At 43.6% G+C, this 26,441-nt stretch overlaps 1 protein-coding gene and 1 long non-coding RNA gene across 7 annotated transcripts in view; both read left to right on the top strand.

Moving 5' to 3' along the window:
• Positions 1 to 26,441, top strand: part of LRRC20 (leucine rich repeat containing 20) — a 1,148,610-nt gene that overhangs the window by 427,119 nt on the left and 695,050 nt on the right. The gene's annotated exons all lie outside the window — the stretch shown is intronic.
• LOC135056374 (uncharacterized) lies at positions 12,489 to 13,959 on the top strand. Its single transcript, XR_010243965.1, has 3 exons — positions 12,489 to 13,269; positions 13,400 to 13,537; positions 13,826 to 13,959. It is a non-coding gene; the product is annotated as an uncharacterized LOC135056374 (long non-coding RNA).

Raw genomic sequence — 26,441 nt, forward strand, 5'->3', positions numbered from 1 at the left:
AGCTCAGAGGATATAGCTGAGTTAATTGGAGCAATGAAGGCTATTCTGTCTCTAGAAGATTCAGCTGAGCCAATAATTAAAACTAAGGCACCTGTGTTTAAACGTCCCAAAACAGTTAGGGTTGAGTTTCCAGGGTCAGAGGAACTGACGGAAATTATGGAGGAACCTTGGGCTACGCCCAATAGGAAATATAGAATTCCAAAAAAATGGGATTCTTACTACCCTTTTCCAACTAGGGACTGTTTAAAAAGAGAAGTGCCTCCTAAGGTAGAAACGCACGTCATTCGATTAGTGCGAAAATCTATTTTTCCTTCGCCATCTATGTCATTAAATGATGTCACAGACAGAAGAGTTGATGGTTTTTTGAAAAACATATTTTCTCTGTCAGGGGCAGTCATAAGGTCGGCTATGGACTCAGCCTGGATGGCAAAAGCGGTAGTTGAATGGGCTGAAGAACTGGAAAATGTGCTCTCAGCACCTGCTAGGGAACAGGAGTCCCATATAGCCCATATGAAACAGGCTGCACTATTCCTAGAAGAAGCAGCAATGGATATGGGTATGATTGCTTCTAAAGCATCAACCTTAACGGTAGCTGCTCGCAGAGCAATTTGGCTACGTACATGGAAAGCTGATTCAGAGTCCAAAAAGGTTCTGGAAGCTTTGCCTTTTGTTTGGAAAATTCTTTTTGGTAAGGAACTAACAGATATTCTGGAATCAGAAGCTGAATCCAAGAAGGTCAGGTTTCCTGCCAGTTATAACCCTCAGCCTAAGGGTTCGGGGTTTCGGCCATTTCGGTGGCAAGGTAAAACTAAAGGCAAAAATGAATCAAAGCAAACCCAGTACATAAGTCTGGTAAAGCAAAGAAGCAATGGTCCACTAGAGGGCCAGCTTCCAAACCAGAACAGAAATTATCAGCCTGATGGTGCGGGCCTCCACCTGGGGGACTCCAAGGAAGGGGACCGTCTTCTTCAGTTTGCACACACATGGCAGCAGTCGACAACAGGCGCTTGGGTGCAAGAAGTGGTATCTCTGGGTTATGTTTTCCCTTTCAAGAAGCAGCCTCCTCGAAGGTTTTTTTGCACCAGCCCATCTCATATAGAGGCGAAGGCCGGAGCACTGCAAGAAGCAGTTCAGAAATTGCTTCAGTCAGGGGTAATTATTCCAGTACCCCCGGCACAACGGGGGCAGGGTTTTTACTCCAACCTATTTTTGGTCCAGAAGCCAAATGGGTCATTTCGGGCCATCCTAAATCTCAAAATGTTAAACAAATACATTTGCGTCCCAAGGTTCCACATGGAGACATTACGCTCCATAGTTTTCGCCATGGAACCAGGGGATTACATGGTTTCTCTGGATATAAAAGATGCTTACCTGCATGTGCCAATAGCATTGTCCCATCAGTGTTACCTCAAGTTCGCTATCCTCCTCCAGCAACATTTTCAATTCCAGGCATTACCCTTTGGGTTAGCCACAGCCCCCAGAGTATTTACCAAGATCATGGTGGTTATGGCAGCTTATCTCCGCAAACAGGGGATAAGGATTTTCCCATACCTCGACGATCTTTTAATCCTGGCACAATCCCAGGAATTGCTCTTGAGCCATCTCCAGCAGACAATAACTTGTCTACAGAAACACGGATGGCTCATAAATTGGGCAAAGTCATCTCTGATTCCGTCACAACGGATGATTCACTTAGGGACTGTTTTGGATTCAAGGCTGCAGAAAATATTTTTACCTATGGAAAAGATATCCAAGGTGCAGTTAATGACTCAGGAATTGTTGCACAGTCAAACAATATCAGTTCACAGTTGATGGTGTCAACATTCGACATGGTGGAATATGTACAATTCCACTAAAGACCTTTGCAACATCTGATTCTAATCAGATGGAATGGAGTACATCAGACAATAAAGAAATAAATGATGGTACTTCCAGTAAAGGTAAAAAGGTCATTAGCCTGGTGGCTACAGACATCCCATCTAGACAAGGGGAGACCCTTTTGGATATCAGATTGGGAGATCCTGACAATGGAAGTCAGTCTTCAGGGCTGGGGAGCAGTGTCCATAAAATTGTTGTTCCAGGGACAATGGACCACAGAAGAAAGTTGCCTGCCAATAAATCTGCTGGAACTCCGGGCCATATACATGGCACTGATTCAGGCAAAGGACATTCTGCAAGGAAAACCAGTCCAGATCAATGAAGGAGGTAAGTCACATACTAAAGTGGGCAGAACTCCATCTTCCAGCATTATCCACAGTGTTCGTTCCAGGAGTCCTAAACTGGGAAGCGGACTTTCTCAGTCGACACACCATTCGAGCAACCGAATGGGCTCTACACCTGGAAGTATTTCAGACTCTAGTAGACAAGTGGGGGTTGCCAGAGATAGGTCTCATGGCGTCCAGTCTGAACAACAAAGTTCCGGCATATGGGTCAAGAACAAAAGACCCCAGAGTGATCTTTATAGACGCACTGTCAGTGAAATTGGAATTTCATCTGGCATATCTGTTTCCTCCAATCTCCCTGATTCCCAGGGTGGTGAGGAAAATAATGCAAGCAAAGGGTGCCGGGATTCTAATAGAACCGGCTTGGCCCAGAAGGCATTGGTACATAGATCTGCAGGGGATGTCGATGGATGCTCCAATTCTGCTCCCTCAACGTCCAGATCTACTGATGCAGGGTCCTTGTTATCACAGGCATCTGGATTGGCTGTCTATGATGGCGTGGCTGTTGAAACTTCTTTCCTAAAGTCAAAAGGTTTTTCACAACAGGTAATTCAAACAATGCTCTGAGCAAGGAAACCCTCCTCTGCTCGCATTTATCACCGAATATGCCAAGCCTATATTCATTGGTGTAGTGAAAGAAATATGGATCCAGAATCTTTCAGAGTATCCAGAATCTTAAATTTCCTTCAGGCAGGAATGGATAAGGGTTTGAAGGTGGCTTCCTTGAGAGTTCAAGTTTCAGCATTGACTGTATGATTTCAAAAGAAAATTGCCACCTTACAGGATGTGCGTACTTTTTTCCAGGGAGTGCTGCGCATTCAACCACCTTTTGTTCCTCCTGCAGTACCTTGGGATTTAAGTCTGGTCCTCAAAGCACTTCAGGATGCTCCGTTTGAACCACTTAGGAAAGTGGATCTTAAATGGTTGATAGCTAAAGTACTCTTTCTACTGACTATGACATCAGCTAGAAGAGTATCAGATTTAGGAGCGCTGTCATGTAAATCTCCTTTTCTGTTTTTTTTTATCCAGATAAAGCAGTTCTTAGAACTAGGTCTGGTTATCTTCCTAAGGTGGTATCTAAGTTTCACCTTAACAAAGAGATTGTAGTCCCGGCTTTTCATGTATCGGGACTTTCTGCAGGAGAAGCGTCGCTGGACGTAGTCTATGCATTAAGAATCTACGTGGATCGTACCAGTGCCATCAGAAAGACAGATTCTCTCTTCATTCTCTACGGATTTCACAAGAGAGGATGGCTTGCTACTAAACAGATGCTAGCAAGATGGCTTCAAATGACTATTTCAGAAGCATACTCTCGAGCTGAACTCCCATTTCCGGCTAATGTCTCTGCTCACTCTACACGTAAAGTAGGTCTTTCATGGGCAGCACAACATGGTGCTTCAGCAGAACAGATATGTAAGGCAGCCACATGGTCTTCCATTAACACGTTCATTAGACATTATGCCTTGGATACCTTTGCCTCTCATGACGCTGAATTCGGGTGAAAGGTTCTCCTGTCTGATCAGGAGCGTCCCCACCACTAAAAATTGCTTTGGGAAGTCCCATTGTTATCCTGTGGATAACCTGTGGACCCTGCCAGAGAAATATACGTTATGGTAAGAACTTACCGTTGATAACGGTATTTCTCCTATGTCCACAGGTTTCCGCAGGGATCCCACCATGACGCACCTGATTTGAGAATCTTTATACTCACTAACCTCTTCCCTCTTGCATGGAAGGGTGTGCATGTGTGTTCTTCTCACCTTAATAGGGTTCTACATAATGCTCCTGCCTAAATGCTTTGGAAACAACTGATTTGACTGAGTCGGTGGGCGGGATTATATGGACGAGCTCGTTGCATCCTGGGAGGCCAGAAAGCTTGTGATGGTTTGGTGCCAATCCGCTGTCGCTCCAATATATCCCAGTGTTATCCTGTGGAAACCTGTGGACATAGGAGAAATACCATTATCAACGGTAAGTCCTTACCATAACGTATATTTTTACTCCATTCTTCTTTTAGTACCAAAACCAGATGGTTAGTTACGGCCCATCTTGAACCTAAAATCTCTGTACCCATATCTACGAGTGTTCAAATTCAAGATGGATTCCCTGCGGGCGGTGGTCTCCGGCCTGGAGGTGGGGGAATTCCTAGTATCTCAAGGATGGTTACCTACACATTCCATATGGCCTCCTCATCAGGCTTACCTTTGGTTCGCTATACTGGACATCTACTTCCAGTTTCAGGCCTTACCCTGTGGAGAGACCTTCAGATTTCTCCACAGCTCCAAGAGTATTCACAAAATTCATGGCGGAGATGATGCTGCAATTATGCAGAATGGGAGTCAACATAGTCCCCTACGTGGACGATCTCCTGATAAAGGCAATGTCCAGGGAACATCTGCTAAACAGCATTGACCTGACGACTCGCCTGCTTACGGATCATGGGTGGATCCTAAATTTCCAGAAGTCTCACCAGGAACCATCACAACAAATTCAGTTCCTGGGAATAACACTGGACACAGTGTCTCAGAAGGTGTTCCTTCCTATGGAAAAGGCCTTGACTATCCAGGCTATGTTCCGCTCTGTGCTCAGACCCCGCAAGATTCAGTTCATCTTTGCATTCGCTTACTGGGCTACGAGGCAATCCAGTACAGCAGATTTCATGCCTGTACGTTCCAGCTGGATCTGCTGGACAAATGGTCGGGGTCTCACCTACAAATGCACCAGAGTGTAACTCTGTTGCCAAAAGCACGGATTTCCCTGTTATGGTGGCTACAAGTCCCTCACCTTGTGGAGGGTCAGAATTTCAGTGCCCAGTCAGGATACTACTGACAACAGATGCCAGTCTCCGAGGTTGGGGGGTTTTGACCCAGGGGGCCCAGTTCCAGGGGAATTGGTCGAGTCAAGAATCTGTACTCCCAATAAATGTCCTGCAACGCAGAGCAATTTACAATGCTCTTCTGCTAGCTTTATATCTTCTCCGGAATCAAGCCATCCAGGTAAAGTCGGACAGTGCCGCGGCGGTGGCATACATAAACCGACAGGGAAAAATAAGAAGCAGCGCTGCAATGCGAGATGTGTCAAGAATACTCCTCTGGGTGGAGGCCAACGCAAAGGCCATCTCAGCCATAGTAATTCCAGGCGTGGACAATTAGGAAGCAGACTTTCTCAGCAGGCACGACCTCCATCCGGGGGAATGGCGCCTTCATCCTCAGGTGTTTCAACAACTTGTTCACTGGTGGGGCTGTCCACAGATAGACCTGATGGCTTCTCGTCTCAACAGGAAGCTCCGTCATTACTGTTCCAGAACGAGGGATCTACAGGCTGCAGCAGTGAATGCTGTGATGGCGCCGTGGACTTACCAGTTCGTTTACCTGTTTCCTTCAATCCCTCTCATTCCCAGAGTTCTAAAAAGACTCAAAAGGGAAAAAGTTCAGGCAATTCTAATTGCCCGGATTGGACTCGACGGGCCTGGTATGCAGACCTTATGACCTTATCTCTGGAGGAACCCTGGCCTCTGCCGCTTCTCAAAGACCTTCTTCAGCAAGGACCATTCGTCTATCCAGACTTAAAGTGCTATGTTTCACGGCTTGTAGGTTGAGAGGGAAATTCTAACAAGAAAAGGTCTTCCCTCCAAGGTTGTTTCCACTGTGGTCCATGCCTGGAAGGTGGTTACATCAAAGTATTACCACCGGATCTGGAAGAAATATGTTTCTTGGTGAAGGTAGAAAATTTTCTCCTGTGGAATTTCAACTTGGTAATTTTCTACTCATCCTGCAAGCAGGAGTGGATATGGGCCTAAGGTTAAGTTCCATCAAAGTCCAGATTTCAGCTCTCTCCACCTTCTTTCAAAAACAACTTGCAGTGTTGCCTAAAGTACAGACATTCCTGAAGGGGGTTCACTTTCGTACCTCCCACGGCTCCGTGGGATCTCAATGTGGTCTTGACCTTTCTCCAGTCGGACTGGTTTGAACCCTTGCAAAGGGTGGAATTGAAATATCTAACTTGGAAGACTGTCATGTTGCTGGCATTAGCCTCTGCAAGTTGCTTGTCAGAATTGGGGGCCTTGTGCTTTAAGAGCCTGTATTTGACATTTCACAAGGATAAGGCGGAGCTTAGGACCCGCCCGCAGTTTTTGACGAAAATCGTGTCGGCCTTTCACGTAAATCAACCATTAGTAGTTCCAGTGCTGGCGGACACATCTAGTGCTCCAAAGTCCTTGAAACGTTGTGTGGGCTTTGAAAATTTACGTCAAAAGGACAGCTCGTCACAGGAAATCTGCCTCACATTTGTCTTTTATGACGCAACCAAAATTGGTCATCCTGCTTCTAAGCAGTCAATTGCTTGTTGGCTCAGGTTGACCATTCAGCAGGCCTATTCTTCTGCAGTGTTGCTGCTGCCGAATTCTGTCCAGGCCCACTCCACAAGGTTGGTGGGCTCTTCCTGGGCGCCTGCCCGGGGGGGTTTCGGCCTTACAGTTGTGTCGTGCAGCTACTTGGTCTGGTTCGAACACGTTCGTTAAGTTCTATAGGTTCGACACCTTGGCCAGAGATGACCTTCAGTTTGGTCAGGCAGTTTTGCAATTGGTCTCAGCACTCTCCCACCCGTTCTGGGAGCTTTGGGACTTCCACATGGTACTAAAGTACATCCTCGGTATCCACTTTGAAGTTAGAGAAAATAGTAATTTATTGCCTACCAGTAATTCCTTTTCTCCTAGTCCGTAGTGGATACTGGGCACCCGCCTCAGTGCTTTGTATTCCTGCTTACCTGGTTGTAAAGTTTCTTGGTTGGGTCCGCCGTTGCGGTCCCTGTTCCACGTTTGCTAGCGTTGCTGCCTTTGTTGGTGAGTGCATTGCTGTCCTTTGTTCTGGTTAGCGATGCTGTCCCTTTTAAATTCTAAATTTACTAAGATGGGAGTTCTATTTAAGATGGGATGTTGCCCATAGCAACCAATCAGATTCTACGTCTCATTTATCTAGCACCTTCTAGAAGATAATACCTGGAATCTGATTGGTTGCTATGGGCAACATCCCATCCTAAATAGAACTCCCATGTTAGTAAATTTACCCCTTGGTATGTCCGTCTCCTCGCGCAAAGTTTTTGCAGACTGAGTTTGGTAGGAGGGGCATGGAGGGGATGAGGCAGCACACCCACTGTTTTCTTAAAGTGCCAGGCTCCAGTGGACCCGATCTATACCCCATGGTACTAAAGTACATCCCCAGTATCAACTACGGACTACGAGAAAAGGAATTACCGGTAGGTATTAAATTCCTATTTTTATTCACTTATACAGTTAAATATTCATTAAAAATAACAGCATAAGTCAAACGAAACAGCCTATTCTGAACTATTTTTCCTCTTTTTCTGTATCATCTTCACATAGAACTATTGTGTCACAACAGGGACCATTTTAGAAGATAGATATACCACTCATGGGTGTGCGGTCACACTCTGATGTATGCATGCCTTGGATGGTTGAACACACTGCCTTCGGCCTTGTGCGCCACTACGCACACCAAGGCATGCGTATAGCAGAGTGCGACCGCACACCCAAAAGTAGTATATCTATTACATATATGCAACACCTGCTCACCTGTACAGTGGATGAAGTTTGGTAGACAGGCTACAACACTAAGATCAGTTTCTACTCTTATTTCTGATGGTACTTCTACCCAAAATCAACTAGAGGCCAACTCAGGAAAGCCCCCCGGTTCAATGCCCAGTTCAGTGCAGCAGTGTGGTAGACTATGTTCCGACCCTCCTGACTAATCAATAATATAGCAGTTACTGGAAAGATCTTACCCAACAGAGTAAGAGTACTTTATTCAAGTAAGTCAAGAGGATTCATGCATAAGACAACAACCAAAATATTACAATTAAAAATTTTAATTCCCACTTGTATAGATGGATATATATACTCTATATTGAAACTGATTCACCAATTAAACTGAAAACAACCTGAAACAAACTAAAATAGGGTATCCCTTCTTAGGAGTAGCAATTAATTAACATTTCCCTTTGGTGGTATTCAACAGTTGATACCATATGAGAAATAAAAATATAGTGTTCTCAGCGCTGTGTCAGAGAAACATCCAGGTGACCATATGAAGAACTGCAAGCATAGGTGCCCAAATGGTAACTTTTGGAAATAAACTTGCATTTGGGTTCTCACCCGTAGACCCTAAGCAGTTTCTTTAACAGCCTGAGTGACAGAGGTGTGTGAGGTGAATGCAGGCAGACACACCAGTAGGAAGTACACCTACATTAGTGTTCAGTCCCGCATTCCCATAATGGTTTCTTTTAGACGACTCCAGAAGATCTCCACACCATATCAATTCCCAAAAAGGATCTTTTAATATATTCACAAAGATAAAAGATAACAAGATCAGACCAATGTCTGGAGATCAAAGATAAAAGTTGATGCCATAGTTACCCAATACACACATTCACATAACTTCATCCATCACTCAAAGCAGTAAATATTTTCTTCTAAAAAACTGATAACTTTATCGTGTAAAAGTCAATTAGTTCAGCCTGGCCAAATAAGTTTGTTGGTGCACAAACTCCGTATCATCTGGGTAGTGAACCTGCAATGTGTCAGACTGATTCTTGACATTCAACCTGTCCTTATTAAGAAGTCTATTAATAAGTCTGCAAATTACAACTTGGTGATGAGGCTAAATACCTAGTTTTGTTGCATCTCCTGGGAGGTTGTACATGATAAGTCTCTTTGGATTAGTCCCTATAAAGTAACTGGTAATACACTCAGTTTTTTCTGTGTCTTTGTTTTATATGACTGCACTGCAGGTACAGGTTGGGGTTGGGTGACCGGCGGTCGGGATCGCTACAGGTTCTATTCCCACACTATGGGTGGACACCCATGAGTGGGAATAGCTTTGGCCCACTACCGGCCTTCTGGCGGTCAGGATCCTGGCGTCCGTATGCTGACCGCCGGGATCCCGACTGCCGATCACCTGACTATATCCCACAGGTACAATTAAAATATCACTAACTCCAAGTATATTGCAGCAAGCAAAATGGAAAAGTCAATCTTTCTGGACTTGTAATAATGACACCATTTTTTATATTATGGCAAAGTCTTGCCGAGGTGATAACATGTAAGAAGAAGAATATGTTTATAAATTGAGCCTCCTACTCTCATACATTTTGCCTCCTCAAATGTTAGCAAGTTGTTTGAGGGAACTAAATGTATGTTAACTGAGGTACCTGTACTTTGTCTTAAGGAAATAAAAACTCATATACATATGTGTATATAATCTTTGCTTCAATAGTATTTACTCACTTAAACACCACATTCTCTAATATAAAGATACTGCAGCCTTTCTTATAGTACTTTTTCCTTCTAGGGGAACCCTGACACTTTTTTTTTCTTCACTGATACTTAATTCATATTATTCCCAGTGGCAAGTTCCAGCAGATTCCTACAGAACACTATATGTAAGCAAAGTCCTTGTGCTGCCTCCATTTCCCGCTCACCTCATGACCTAGCTCCTACGATCCTGTTTAGCTGCTTTAGTACTCTTTTTCTGATCACCTGGTCTCAAGTCACCCAGTTGCTATAGCACCCCTTCTCCCCTGACCATCCACATGCACTGTGTATTCACACAGCAGTACAGCAGTAATACCGCTAAATGAGGTCCAGAGGCTAATACTCTCATGGGATTCATACGATATCCCAGCAGACGGGATGCCGGAATACTGACGGCAAGGCAGCAAGTCCCCTTGCTGGCTCGCGGCGTTTGCCACGCTTTGGGCATGGTGGCAGCGAGCTTTGCTCGCCACAGGTTCTATTCCCACACAGTTGGTGGGGTGGACCACCAACCAAGTGGGAAGTACGGGCTGGTTTGGGGATTCCGGCATCAGTCTCCTGAATGCCGGGATCCTGACAGACGGTCAACTGACTGCATCCCACTCTCACTAATCCTGCTGTATTACAATAAACTTTAACCCCAAACTGCTGATTTCTCTGTATAGCCAGAAATGGGGTAATATCTATATACAGTATATACACAAACACACACACATGTTAGATTCATCATTTCATTAGTTTTAAAACGGTGAAACATTTGATAACGTAGGCATAATCTAGGGATCAGTCTACTGAAATTTGTTGGACCTTAAGTGTCGCTCTTTCTGGATCTATTTTTAACATTATTTTGGGAAAGTATCTTGGTGTGTTCTGTATATTAGTGGATAAGTGCCAAGCACCTTGTGTGACCACTTTGAGGTATAATAATTCCCTTCATTTCATTTGTTTAACCATGGTCTTGAGGTTTATCTTTTTCGATTAGTATTTTTTTGGGGTTTTTTTTTATTTCCTTGTTGTCTAATTAACCATCCCTGGCTGCCCTCCCCTTTTCTGCTCCTTGAAGATTGTGCAGTCATTTGTCTACATAACCATCAAATTGTTTATTAATGCTCTGCTTGACCATTTGCGATGACTACTGTTAGTGATCTGTTTCTGTAAAAGAAACTGTTCCACTTCCATTCCCATTACCTTCCCCGTGTTGTACTTGGCATACACTTAAAAAAAAAAAAAAAATATATATATATATATATATATATATATATATATATATTCCAACTCAATTTTTTTTTATTTGCACAAATGCAATTATTTATCAACCTTTGCACATACATATTGTGAGTGTACACTCACATTTTGATTTTAGAATTTTTCTTTATAACAGTAGCCTCATACACAATTGTGGAAATGTGCATGTTGTAAAGAGCCGAAATGTGCACGTTGTAAAGAGCCAAAATGCCACTAGAGAGTACTATTATTACTTTAGGAACATCATGTCCTTAATTTCAAGTTTACCATTATTGCCCTAAAATGATGCTCGTGCCAGAATCAATCATAAGACTAAGGGACATTGCATAGCATAGGTTTTTTTTTTGCTACTATTTACTATTTATATTACTTGGGTATTTATGTGTCTATAAATGTAGCTGTGTTGATAACATAAATGACCTTCTACCGTAAGTATGGAATGACTCTTCATTGTCACACAATTCTCTATAATCATCCTTTGATTGTCATTGAAATATAAGTTTAGCATGGTTTGAGGTAGAAATTCCACAATCCACTTCCTACCATCAGACAATGCTACTTTTGCATCCTATTTAGACCTTGACACGCAGATCTGGATGTAAACATATATATTGGAAGATGCTCAATTAGCTTAGTGATATCATTCAGGTGCTCGAAAGGGAGGGGTATTTCTAAGCAAGAAAAAAAGGCATTTGTTTCCCCCAGCACCCTGAATGATAACCGTAACCAGATATAAATTCCACATAATAATAGAATTCAGAGATCTTCATTACACATATTTGCGCAAATGTGTGAATAAGCCCCAAAGCCGCATCAAGGCGTCTCTGTATATTTGGGGTCCCTAGCGCTATATCTAGGTGCAGGGTATGGCACCCCAAAACACCAGCATAAGCCAGAAAGCCCAGCGTAGCATACCAGTGAAAAAACTATAGTGTTAATAAATTAGTATTTAGGAAGCCGAAGCTATAGAGAAAGTGATACAAAAATGAAATGCAATTAAAATAGAGAAATAGTGTTAAAAAATTAATAAGTGAAAAGTGTTAATAGAATGTAAAGGTATGCCACTCTAAGGCCATCCAGCTCAGCCAGTCCAGAGGCACCACACCTCACACCTCCATTACCCCAATCTGGGTCTAAGATTAACCAGCAAGGAGCCACATGATAATGGCTCCTTACTACAATATGTGTAAGCTAAGAGCTACCTACCTTGGAGCAACCCCATAATGCTCCATGTGGCATGTCAGGGCCTGCACCTCCTCCTAATGCAGGAACCTCTCTGCCTCTCACAACAAACATATATATTGGTAGATGCTCAATTAGCTTAGTGGTTACGGTTATCATTCAGGGTGCTGGGGGAAACAAATGCCTTTTTTCTTGCTTAGATCTGGATGTAACCCATAAAATTAGGCATACAGTAACTGCACATAAATAGGTTTATTAATGATGTCTTCAAATGTCATATACGTTGCATGTGGTGTTTTTTGCAAGTTGATAAATTGCTGTTAATATGCATTATGTCATACCTCCCAGCTGTCCCGATTCCAGCTGCTTGGGGAGCGCTGGGCATTCACCCAAATGAACGATAATAGGGGTCTTAAAGTGAGTCCATGCCCCCTCCACCCAAGGCCCGCTCCTCCATCCGAGTCTTTGCTTCTCTTTCAGAAGTGGGTGCGCCAGGTTCCGAATCTATGACTTAAGTTGGGAGCTATGAGGTATGTATGTATGTATGTATGTATGTATATTTCTTCTTGGATTTTACTTTTACATACATATTGACCCCCTTAAGGAATTTTTTAAAATTCAAAGTGCCTGTTCATCAGCTTATGGATAGATAAACAGAACTGACTAGCTTTGTCAGATGCCAGTGTAGCTGACTATGGGCCATATGCAATTGCGGTCAAATTCATGAAAATGTTGAAAAACGGGGCATTTTAGACAACAAAAACCTGTCGAATTGGATTCGACAATGCAATACAGTACTTTTCGTCAAAATACCTGCCGTTTTAGATTCGACTTTTTGCAATTCGACATTTTCAAAATTCGACATTTCTGCAATGGTCAAAATGCAGCATTTCGACAAAAGTATATTCAATTGAAGAATGTCGATTCGACAACAGTGTTTTACGACAGTAATTTCGTCAATTTCATTCCGCCTCACTTTGCTGGTTAAAAATTTTTAAAACATGTTTTTTTTTTTTTGCTTTTTGGATTGCTAATAGCATATCTATTTATATTTGAAGGGATTATCTACTTGGTTTGTATTTTTTTGACTCTCAAGTATTATTTAATTGATTTTTAAAAAGAATATTTTTTTTCTTCACTCTGCTGAGGGAAATGTACCCATGATTTCACAGTTTTACCCAGGATACACTTCTGCAAAGCCACTCCAGTATTGGACCAGCTTACCCCACTCTACCATGGACGTCCTACTTGTGATGTGGACCTGAACCACCACCATGTTAGTCACTCTTTCAGGTGAGATGTATTGTCCAAAACTCCATCTTGTCTGAGTAACCTGTGTATATGCGCAGTGTTGCTGGGACCTTTTGTTCTTTCCCAGGGTGGAGTAAACGCTCTCAAATTACCTCCTTATTCTCTTCCACAGGTCTTGCGGAGTATCCTTCCCAAGTTGCAGGAACCAGCGTGGATGTCAAGGGACACGACCGTTCCCCTGCTGTACCATGGGCGACCTAGTTGTGATGTGGACCTGAAACTCCGCCATGTAGCAGACACCCCCCCTCAGGTGAGATGTATTGCCCAAAACTCCCTCTTGTCCAAGTAACCCAGGTATGTCCAAACTGCAGCCATCCGTAATTTGCAAAACTGCATATCCAATCATGCCCTGACACAGCAATGCTTATGCTGTGTCTGGGCATGCTGGGATGTGTAGTTTCTCAAGTGCCAGAGGGTTGCATTTGGGACAAAGGCCGATGTAACCTGTTTGTTTGCAAGTGTTGATTGTACCTTGTCTTTTCCTAGAAGGGTGACACTATTACCAATACCTGGAACCTCATACTATTCTCTTCCACAGGTCTTGCGGAGTATCCTTCCCGATTTGCAGGAACCAGCCTGGATGTGAAGGGACAGGACAGTTCCCCTGCTGTACCATGGGCGACCTACTTGTGATGTGGACCTGAACCTCCGCCATGTAGCAGACCCCCCACCCCCCCCCTCAGGTAAGATGTATTGCCCAAAACTCCCTCTTGTCCAAGTAACCCAGGTATGTCCAAACTGCAGCCCTTTGTCATTTGCAAAACTGCATATCCAATCATGCCCTGACACAGCAATGCTTATGCTGTGTCTGGGCATGCTGGGATGTGTAGTTTCTCAAGTGCCAGAGGGTTGCATTTGGGACAAAGGCTGATGTAACCTGTTTGTTTGCAAGTGTTGATTGTACCTTGTCTTTTCCTAGAAGGGTGACACTATTACGAATACCTGGAACCTCATACTATTCTCTTCCACAGGTCTTCCCAAGTTGCATGGAACAAGCGTGGATGTGAAGTGGCACGACAGTTCCCCTGATGTACCATGGGCGACCTACCACAATACCTTCAATACCACTATATCTCTGAAATGGCCTATTTTACATTTCATTTACTAATAATTTAAAGAAAACACATAAAACTTCTCAATTTAACAATTTATTGAAGAATTATACTTGAATTGTATTTGGTATTAAAAATAAACTGTGATAAAACAAAAAATGAAGTGTTTGTTCTTCTTTACAGTCCTTTTTCTTGTGTAGATATCTGTGAAAAATAAAAAAATCCATATTAAGTAAAGACACTGTAATGATGTCATGTTCATTCCTTTCCCAAGAACATTTGGGGAACCACACAGTGCAGCATGACCCATTGCTGGATTGTGTTGTTCCCCAGGGTCAGACCGTCCAAAGTGGCAGAGTCAAGACAGTGGTCAGCACTTTGACACGGCTGCACTTGTGGAACCACACAGTCCAGCATGACCTATTGCTGGACTGTGTTGTTCCCCAGGGTCAGACGGTCCAAAGTTTCTGGAATATATACTAGAATCATCACTTTACTCACCTTGGTACGCACAACCCATCTACGCCATCAACTTCAATTTTCCAACCAATCCTATGAAGAAGCAGAAAACAAACACTAGTGAATAGTAAATTCACACTACAGTGAAAGCCTAATTTACACCAAATCAAAAGTGATTTTTTTTGGTATAAAAAAAGTGGTATCAGAATAGCTCTTTGGCCCATCATATATGTAACCACAAGGAACTTTCATCAGTTACCACATGCGCCCGCATACATGCCCACGCATGTATGCCTAGACATAGCTCCTTGGTAGTATCCAGTCGTGGGTGGGGGAGCCCAACACAAATTTAAAACAATAGTAAGAAAGAAAAAAAACTAATGGGAGGGGGAGAAAGGGAAACATGAAAAACATAAATAGTAAATAATAAAACAATATGACCGGGCTTATGGTGGTTGTTGGCCGTCCGGATCCTCTTTTCCTCCTGATGTGGCGTTGATGCCCTGGGTGGCTGTGGGGTGTGTTGAATTGGCCTCTGTGGCCGTGCTGGTGTAGACGATGCGGCCGGTGGTGGAGGCATCTGGTAGGTGGGGTACATCCCTGTATATCCTTGGTACAGCTGTGACCGTCCATACCAGGATTGTGGTGGAGAAGGGCAGGAGGCGTCCATGTGGCTTGTGGTGGCGGATGTGGTGGTTCACCAGCGTGTTGTTGAGCTGGCTCTGGGAGCTTATCATAGATCATCTGTAGCGTTGTTGCGATGATCTGGTGGTTGGCTGCCGAATGTCGTTGGCTCTCCGACATGTTATCAACGCTGTGTGCCAGGCATGATGTGTAATGCACCAGCCAGTTGATGGATGTGGCCAGAACGTGAAGGCTGTCCATAGTCTCCCTGTGATCTACTCGTCTGGTCTTTTGTGTTTCCGCCATGCTGTCGGCAAGAGCCTTTTGCATTTCAACCAAACCGTTTGCCATCTTATCCATTGTCTTCTCAATGGCGTCCAGTCTGGTTCCAACGACATCCCGAAAACTATCCTGGCGGACATTCATCCTCTGAACATTTGAGGGATCCTGCCCTTGCTGTACGTCTGCCACCAATTGCATTTGTGAAGCTGAAAAGAAAATTAGAAATTAGTATACACATTTATACATTTGTTTGAAGGTTCACAATTTGATAATTACTCACACAGGGATGTAAAAACAGCGGGCTGCTGCACTTCCACCTGGTCGTCCGACTCATCCTGTACGAGATCCGGCCTGTAGTAGGGACCAATCCCCGACGCTAATCCGCTGCTGGTCCGTGGCACCTCTGTTTGCAAAAGAAGAAAAAAAAACAATAAAGTTAATAAACTATACAAAAATGGTCACCCCCCCACACCCAAAAAACAAACAAAAATAAATAAAATAAACCTTCTCCATCCTGTGGTGCCGCTGCTCCAGGAGCTTCACTTGTCCTCAATTCTGCAGACTTTTCAAGGGTATGGCTGGATACGTCTGCACGGCTGTCTTCAAACCCTAGAAAAGTCTCATCCGTTAACCCTGTTGACTCAAACAGTTCGGGTGATGGGTCCACAAGGGTAGTGTCTTGTTGAGGCTCTTGTGTCACAGTCCCAGAGCTCCTGGAGAAATGACGAGCTGGTGATGGCCTGCGCGCAGGAGATGTAGTTTGGCGCCCAGCTGGTGGTATGGTCACCGACTGTGTCTGGCGCGCAGGTGACGTTCTGCGCGCTGATGTCTGGCGCGCAGGTGATGGTCTGTGTGCTGACGATGTCTGGCGCGCAGGTGACTTTCTGCGCGCTGACGATGTGTGGCGCGCAGGTGATGGTTTGCGCGCTGCTGATGCTTGCTGCGCAGGTGATGGTCCGCACGCTGCTGCCGATGCCTGCTGCACAGGTGATGGTCTGCGTGCTGGCGATGTCCTGCGCGCAGGTGATGTCTTCTGGGCAGGCGTGTCTGGGAGAAAGAACAAACACATTAGCAAATTTAAAAAAAAAAATTAGTACAGCTCATCTGAATGTATTCTTACCATCAGGCCTCCTTTTGGACTGCTTGTCTCCCGCCATCTTCCATCTTCTGGGCGGTTCTTCCTCCTCGGGAAAGCCAGCAGGACGGCTGGAGTCCACACCTCCGCGAACTCCTTGGACCATGACAGGGTTCATGCGCCTTTTAATAACTTCCTCTAAGGGTAGCCACTTCAAATTGAGAGCCGGATCACCTCCCGTAGCTGTCTCATGTCGGCACTGAATCCCCATCTTCTTCTTGGTCTGTCTGCGGCAATCACTGTACCGCTTCATGCAGTTTCTGGTGCTCCGGCGGTTTCCAGATACTGCAGTGACTTGTCTCGCGATGGCATCCCAGATGTTTCGCTTTGTCTTAGCTGCTGTAGTCTGTGCCCTTGGTCCATACAGAACGTCGTAGGACCTGTCGACGCCGTCCACTAGGGCACAGTTTTCCGCCTCAGTGTATCTGGGTCCACGCGGCTTCTTCTGTCCTGCGTCTTCACCAGAGGCTTCCTCCTCCGACTGATCCTCTGGCTGGCTTCTTGCCTTTAGGGATAAAAAAACATGCAATTAATATGATCGGTATGTACCTGTGAGTATGTCAGTATCCCTGGCAGTGCACAAAGATACCTGTAGGTGTGCATGGCAGTGCACAAACTAGGGTGTGTCAAGTTGGATGCTATTGTGTCTGCAGGTGTTGTCAGTATTTACCTTTCTAGGCCTTTTCTTTTTCTTTTGCTTCTCCCTTTGGTCCCTTGAAAACCGCGGCTGGTCACTGGATGCCTGGTCGGTCGTATCCTCCTCCTGGGTCGTCTCCCACTCCTCATTGCTGTGCAGGGAAAATTCTTCTGAGGGGTGGGGGGAAGGGGGGGATCGGGGCAGCTTGTCCCTGGACATCTCTGTTGTAAAAATAAAAATTATTTTTACAAATTTAACACACATTACATAATTACATGCAACCACACGTCATGCTGCTGGGACCCCAGTGCTCAAGCAGCACCAAACACACACAAAAAAATTGAAAAATTGAAAAATTAACTCAGCCAAACAAGCCAAAAACCCCGTACAAGCATCCCTGCACATGCTGGAGGTCAACCAGTGCTAAAAAAGGAGCCAAAAAACATGTTTTGCAAACAGACGAGCACATGTCGACCACATGGCAGATACCGACATGCTCAAAGTCACTCCAAACAAGCTAAAAAGCAACACTGCACATGCTGGAGGTACACCAGTGCTAAAGTAGGAGCAAAAAAACGTGTTTTGCAAACAAATGACAGCACATGTCGACCACATGGCAGATACCGACATGCTCAAAGTCACTCCAAACAAGCTAAAAAGCAACACTGCACATGCTGGAGGTACACCAGTGCTAAAGTAGGAGCAAAAAAACGTGTTTTGCAAACAAATGACAGCACATGTCGACCACATGGCAGATACCGACATGCTCAAAGTCACTCCAAACAAGCTAAAAAGCAACACTGCACATGCTGGAGGTACACCAGTGCTAAAGTAGGAGCAAAAAAACGTGTTTTGCAAACAAATGACAGCACATGTCGACCACATGGCAGATACTGACATGCTCAAAGTCACTCCAAACAAGCCAAAAAGCATCCCAGCACATGCTGGAGGTATACCAATGCAAAGCATGACCCAAAAAAAAAATTATGCAAAAAAAAATGTGGAAAAACTACTTCCACACACAAAACTCAAAAAACAAAAAACCCATGCAGCGATACAAGCAGGACCTGTAGCAATCCAAACAGAACCTATATACACAGAGCCGGCCATAGGCATAGGCAAACTAGGCAATTGCCTAGGGCATTTGATATGCCTAGGGGCATCAGCAGCTTCTGCTGATTAAAATGATATGCGGCATGCCTATATTCTGTGTGTAACATTTCATATGCAGATACAGCCACAGTGTCACACAGTATATAGGCATGCTGTATATCATTTTAATCAGCAGAAGCTGCTTGTGCATCCTAGACACATAGGAATGCAAATAAGATGCATTTTCATAAAAAAAGGTGTGCCCGACGTTAGCATTGATGCAAGATTTATGAGGACACATCTGTATCCAAGCAGAGGCAGAGGTCACAGTGTTAGTGGCAGTGTGAGTGCTGTGTGCATGTGAGTGGGTTGGTTGTGCAGTAGTGTTCGGAATATGTGTAAGGAGCATTATGTGTGTCATGTAAAAATGGATTAATAATATGCAACATATGTGTAAGGGGCACTATGTGTGTTATTATGTGTATAGGGGCACTAATAATGTGCAGCAAATGTGTAGGGGGCACTATGTGTGTCATTATGTGTATAAGGGCATTAATAATGTGCGGCATATGTGTAAGGGACATTATGTGTAAAAGGGCATTAATAAAGGTTGTCATAATGTGTAAGGCGCATTATGTTTATAAGGACATTAATAAGGTGTCTAATATGTGTAAGGGACATTACTGTGTGGAATTAGGTATATAAATGCATTACTAATGTGTGGCATTATGTGTATAAGGTGCTCTACTATGTGGCGTTGCATATAGAAAGGGCACTACTGTGTCATCTAATGTGAATAAAGAGCAATAGAATGTGGTGTAATGTGAATAAGGAGCAATTCAGTGTGATGTAATGTGAATAAGGGGCTCTACTGTGAGGAGTAACGTTTATAAGGTAAAGTGATGCTACTGTGGGATGTAATATGAATTATGGACACTATCGCAAGATAAAATGTGAATAAAGTTGCAGTACTGTGTGGCATAATTGGAATTGGTGTTAATATTGTGTGGCCATGCCCCTTGCCAGCAAAAACACACCCCTTTTTGGGCTGTGTGCCAAATGTGCGAACTGTTCCTATTTAATATATAGGGGGTACAAACACCAAAATAAGGACTGCTATAGGTGAGGGGTGATGGTGCTGGGAAAAAGGTGCAAGGTCAGAGGCGGAACCAGCGGTGGTGCTAGGGGGCACCAGCCAAAATTTTGCCTAGGGCATCAAATTGGTTAGGGCCGGCTCTGTATATACACATACCTGCACACATATACATACCCCAAACACCCCAAAGCAACGCCACATGTACACCTCATGGCACCCCCCCCCACCACCCAAACATTACATACGGCTCTCATACCTCATCCAAAACAGTAGCCAAGCACTCAGAACAACACCCATACACTACACAAACACTTATATGCAACACCAGACCACATGTGGTACTTACCTACAAATGTAGAAATCGCTCCAAAAACGACTCTCCTCCGGGGGTAACAGGTATCCTGTCCGTCCTGGATTAAAGCCTGCTGGGTGTACAAACGATACCACAGCAAAGAAACCCACTTTGATCGCACTGCAACACCTCCACTCCACAATGCAGGGTCACAAAATGGCTGCTGAGCACGCAGCAAACAAGCCCTATATAGGACTCCAAACGGCGGGAAGTCGAATCCAGGACGCCCACTAATCAACGATTGGTCCGTTATTCGACAAGGGGAGTGTCGAATCCGTTATGAATTGAATATGTCGAATTCATGGTCCTGGGTGGAGGGTTTCGGCTGTCGAGTAGTGTCGAATCCTAAAACGGTCGAAAAAAAGCCGCAATTCGTCCGGAATTGCATATACCCCTATAATTTCTAACAGGTACAGTATCTTTTATGAGGAGTTAAATAGTTTTGAGAGTTTTGCACAAAAATACTATCAGTGCCAAATGTTGAAGGAACCGTATGAGGATGCTCCTACTAAATCTGATTTGTCATTTTTTTGACCCTTCGTATCATTTTTAAAGGTTACAGCTTGTACTTATGTTCTATGAAGTGACATTTTAAATGCTGTCATGGTCTTGACAGTTACTGTTAAAACTTTTTCATGTTTAATTATTTCTGAAAACTAGCAGAATTCCTTACCTATTTTTAAGTGAAACTTTGCCAACCTGCATCAGATAAGTTTTCTTATAAATATGAACATAATCATTTATTATCAAATCAGTACAACTTATAAACTGACATGTCCCTAGTATTCAAGTTTTAACTAGTTGTCATGGAGGGTGGTCTTCAGTATGCCGACTGTCGGGATCCCGGCGCACAGTATACCGGCACCGGAATCCCGACAGCCGGCATACCGACACTTATTCTCCCTCGTGGGGGTCCATGACCCCCCTGGAGGGAGAATAAAATAGCGTAGCGCGCCACCGTGCCCGTAGCGTGGCGAGCGCAGCGAGCCCGCAAGGGGCTCATTTGCGCTCGCCACACTGTCTGTAAGTAGGCAGTCGGGCTCCCGGCGCCGGTATGCTGGTCGCCGGGAGCCCGACCGCCGGCATACCATACTGAACCCGTCATGGAAGTACTGTATAGGGTTTTTAAAGCATTTTCATTTTTAATGTCTTCAAATGATGACTACCTCTAGTTTTATTTCCAGCCTATTGCACGACCATCAACAGTCGCTAGCTGGTTTATGTACATTTTAAAATCTATATTTTAGACTAAATAGAAAACATTAACTGTAGGTCTGTCAGTCATAAGTGTTATTGTACATGTATTACACTGGTATCATTTGTAGAGATACATACAGTATGTGGCACACATTATATTGCCTTCTGACATGGGTGATTTACTTTAGATTAACATCTTCCATGTTATGATACATCTGCTGTAATTCACAATTCCTAATATTGTAAATGACAGCACATTTTTATGACATAACATGGCACTTTAATAGAATCGTCCCACGCATGTCAGATGAATGAATAATGTGAATTACAATGATGGCCTCCCTTCTTAAATAAATCAGTAACATCTGTCTTCTGAATTCAAAAACATGTCTGAAAAGTGGAGAACTGCAAGTGATGTACGGTACCTAGAGTAAAGAGGCTGCACCGAGTCATTAAACAGCCCCAGCAATTGACAGCCAAGCTAATTTCCTTGGTAACACTGAGTGAAAACCAGGCCAAGGATGGTCCACATAGGTCTGGTGCTGCTGGGGAAAAGCAGATGCTTTTTTTCCTCTGTTAAAGACCATTACTGATTATTCCAAAATAGTAAAAATAAACAAATTTTTCATATAACCTTTATCATACACTGAATCGTGGGTACAGCATACCTGGTCCGACGTGGCAGTGGGTCTGCTCATGCATGTGCCGTCCTTTTCAGGCCATATAGACTTTTGTATCCACTTTAACTTTTTCTTGGTGGCAACACAGTTCGATGCATGTGGAATGCCATCTTGTTTGAGTTCCTTAAGTAGCCACTCTGCTCATGTATCCCGCTCTGATCAATCACATAGCTTCCTGGCCTCAGTTTTCCTAATTAAACTCTTAAGTGCTGGCAATCATTGCCAGAACTACTTCCGTTCCCTCTGGAATAGTTTCCTGACTCCTGGTGGTCCCTTAGTCTTTAGTTTCTTGATATGCTAATTTCTGGAGCTTGGTTATGACCTAGTGTGTTTAGTTAGAGACTAACAACTATCGGAAAAAAAAAGTTACCCCTACCCTATGAATGACTGCTGCAAAATGATTATAAGGCATGGCTGCCAAGTAGAGGACAGATAATTTATGACTTAATGAAGGGCAAGTACTGTATATAGTATGTTTGGTCTGAGTATAGGCACAATAACTGTCAATCACATGCAATTATCTTGGGTGACTATTAAACGGCACAATTCATCTGAACATTCATCCCCTCTTTTGGCCTCAAATGTCATCTCACTGCTGAGGACACTCAGATCTACCTCTCCTGTCCTGACCTCTCCAACTGTCTCTGCTATCTCTTCCTAGATTTCTATGAGCTTTCTTAAACGTAACATGTCTAAAGCTTGGTACACACCTAAAGATATATCTGTCCAAGCAGTCAGGTGGGAATAATAATCTGTTAATGTATGGGAGCATGCCACTGTATCCAAACTTCAAATTTGAGAGTGATGTTTGAGTGAGACACCTATTTGATAAATCTGTAAATTAATGTATATAAACACATCCTGGGTATTAGCCCCAGTGTAGTGTTGCTTGTTTAATGTTATTAAAGAAAAGTTCTCAGTAAACGGATTTGTATATTAATATGTGGAAATTGTGTGAAACAGAATCTTAATAATTCATCCCCAATTGGAGTGGTTGGTATATGTCATGATAAATGACAGTACAACTCTTCCACCACTTGGGTTGCTCAACCTTGTGGTTCAATTTCAGCTTGTCTGTCTGCCTCTACTAATTGCCTGACTCAGCAGCAATGAGCTGTACTTGTCTCTGGGTGATTTAAGACTGCTCTACAGAACCTCTGATGCTTGATAAACTTGTCTGATTTACAGGTCCATCCGAGATATCCTGAGCTCCCAGATCTGTTCCTTGGTTCCTGGTTCTTGTTTCGTTCTCAGCCTGTAAGACTTGCTTCATCAGTATCATTTTATGTACAAAAGACTTTGCCTCCTCAATATCTGTTTATTTGCAAATTGCTTCACCTAATACCTGTTTGTTTACAAAAGACTTTGACTCATCAGTTGCCAGTTACCTTATAAGGTCCTGCTTCACCAAATATCTGTTTATTGTAAGAGACCTTGCCTCATCTATTGCCTGTTTTCTTACAAGATCTTGGGTAACCAATTACCGGTTATCTGGCAAGATCCTGTTTCATCAGTTACCTGTTGATATGATTGGCCGGCCGAATCTCCAGATACATCAATCTGAGAATTGCCACCAGTGACATATGGTTACTTCAGACACAGTAATTGCCACCACCAAAGGGGAAATAACACTTCCCACAGTGGCTCCAGGCTGCATGTGACATCTCGCGATAGTAGCAACTAGCAAGAGAGGAGAGAGACAGTGCATCACTGTGCACTGTGTTCTCTAGTGGGGATCGCCAGAGGGGGGAGTTTTCACTTCAACACTTCAGTAGTTTTGTTATATATGTTTAAAGGTATCTGTGCAATTTGTTGTATGTAGGGAAGACAATGAGAAGCGTGAAACAAAAATTTACTGAGCACAGGCACAACATACTCAAGGGTACATTTTATCACAGTGTTCTGAGCCATTTTTAATATACAAATTTTAGGTATTGAGTTAGGATAGCTATAAGATAATTATCGGACCCGCTTCGGTACACAGATGTTAATACATGTTGTATGCATATGGCATCCTAATTTGCCTCGGTAATGAGCGGCTTTAGCGGCATGATCCGTGCCACTATTATACATCTCCCCTTAATTCTAAATGTGGTTAACTTGCATATTATGTATTTTTTTATTAGCAGTTATTTATATAGCGCACACATATTCAGCAGCGCTTTAAAGAGAATATTTGGCTATTTACTGTACGTCAGTCCCTGCCCCAGTGGAGCTTACAGTCTGTTTCCAAGAGTTAAATATTATTGTACTCATTGGGTGTAGTATGGTATTCCGGCGGCCGTGCTCCCGGTGACCAGCATACCGACGCCGGGAGCCCGACCGCCGGCATACCGACAGTGTGGCGAGCGCAAATGAGCCCCTTGTGGGCTCGCTGCGCTCGCCACCCCCATGCTATTTTATTCTCCCTCCAAGGGGGTCGTGGACCCCCACGAGGGAGAAAAAGTGTCGGTATGCCGGCTGTCGGGATTCCGGCACCGGTATACTGTGCGCCGGGATCCCGACAGTCGGCATGCTGAAGACCACCTGTACTCATTAAGTAATCACAAGTAGTATGCCGTTTGATCCCATATTGAAGATTGTAACCATTGACCTACTCGGGATGTAGTTTTGTGACCTGCGATCAGGAGTCGGACGGTTACAATACACCCCCCCCCCCCATACATGCCGCCCCCTTAAAATCCCGACAGTCGGCATGCCGACTAGCAGGGACTATTCCCACTCATGGGTGTTGCATGGGGCTTGTTGCGCTCCTCCCCCCCCTGCGTTGCCTATCTTGATGCCAGGATCCTGGCGTTGGTATGGTGACCGGCTGTCTCCCGACCGCCCATCACGCGTACCCAGCCCATCTTCTCTAGGACATTGTGCCTGCTTCAGTGTTGGATGCTAAGCAGCAGTATCATAGCACTGTCAAATTATGCTTTTGCTGCAGCTGAAGATCTGTTTACTGAGATGGACGTTGGCTGCAGCACTAGTCCTCCGTGGTGCGCAAAATTGAGCGGACATCGGGCGCACCATCGGACTTCTGAGCTGAAGCTCAGAAAGGCTGATGAAATTTGTCTGCCTGGGTCAGAGGAACTGCATCTGCCTACTCAGTACTTGACACTGACATGCCCACAACATACCTGCTGGCTTAAATTGCCCCCTGTCATAGCCCAGGAATGCCAACTGGAACTGCATGGATCTCCTTGTACTTCTGATATGCATCCCCCAGAGGAGGTTTGCGCCCAATGTTTTTTATTACATCCTTGGTCAGGCCCATTAAGGGCTGTGCTTACGTTGTCTAAGAGCCAAGAAATAGTATATTTTAAGAATATTATTCTTCTTAAATACAACTTTTGCAAAATTAGTGGTGAGATACTGTAGATCGTGTTAGATAAAAATTGGGGATTCTTGATGCAAGGTAGGGAAATTGTGTTTAATGCTCTGTTTGCATGAAAGCAAATATTACATTTAGTGGTGGACATTATATCTGATTGTATCTCTGAAGTTACAGTAGATTTATACATTTATTTTAGTTTTGGAGCCACTTTCTGTAGGTTACTTGTCTGCTCACAAAATTGATCTGTGTGTGGTAGGTACTTACTGTAGGACAATAAACTTCATTTGAGCAGGACTCGGAGTTGATGTGAATGATTGCATATTCTCTGTATTGGACTGTGCAGTATAAATCAGCAATGACAATAGCAATGTAGCAAATTAATCTGTCATTTTACCTTAATGTTTATCTGCCCATAGTTTAACATTATTGGCTAGTGATCTTATCTTATAATGTGCTCTAATGTTACTCTGCGAATGTAATGACCCAATGTGAGATTAAGTACCACCTGTGCCAACTCTGAAAAGTATCATGCTGTTCGCCACTTGGTTAGTAACTTGTGATATTTCTTAACGGGATGCGGTCGTTAGGTCGACCACTGAAGGTCGACATTGTCAATAGGTCGTCATGTACTAGGTCGACAGGTCAAAAGGTTAGCATGAGTTTTTCACTTTTTTAAAAAAAATTTGGGATTTTTTCATACTTAACGTTCCACGTGGGCTACGATTGGAACGGTAACCTGAGCCGATTGGGGTTCTCCGTCACTTTACGAAGAAAACTACACCAAAAACAGTTAAAAAACCCATGTCAACCTAATGACCATGTCGACCTATTGTCCCTGTCGACCTAATGCATATCGACCTTCCATGGTTGACCTAATGACTGTCGACCTAAGTTGAGTCGACCCAACGACCCATACCCTTCTAAACCATTATACATTTTTTTTTCTGACATCTTTAAATCATGTTTTTTTTCTCCTTTTACCATTATACAATATTTACATTTTAAATAAAATAATTAGAAACACTTAAACACTATTTTGCATAATATAGCTAATTTTGTAAAATAAAAAATGTGAATAAAATATTCTCATTTAGTAATTATACTTATTCAGATCCATCCAGTAATTTTTTAATCATTTTTTTCTTAATTGGACCATTGTAACAATTTTGTGTTTACTTGTTCAGTAGGAAATACAGTGCATGAAATGTATTGCCCTAAAGCTGGCA

This window comes from Pseudophryne corroboree, chromosome 3 (genome assembly GCF_028390025.1).
Source record: "Pseudophryne corroboree isolate aPseCor3 chromosome 3, aPseCor3.hap2, whole genome shotgun sequence".
Taxonomy (NCBI): domain Eukaryota; kingdom Metazoa; phylum Chordata; class Amphibia; order Anura; family Myobatrachidae; genus Pseudophryne; species Pseudophryne corroboree.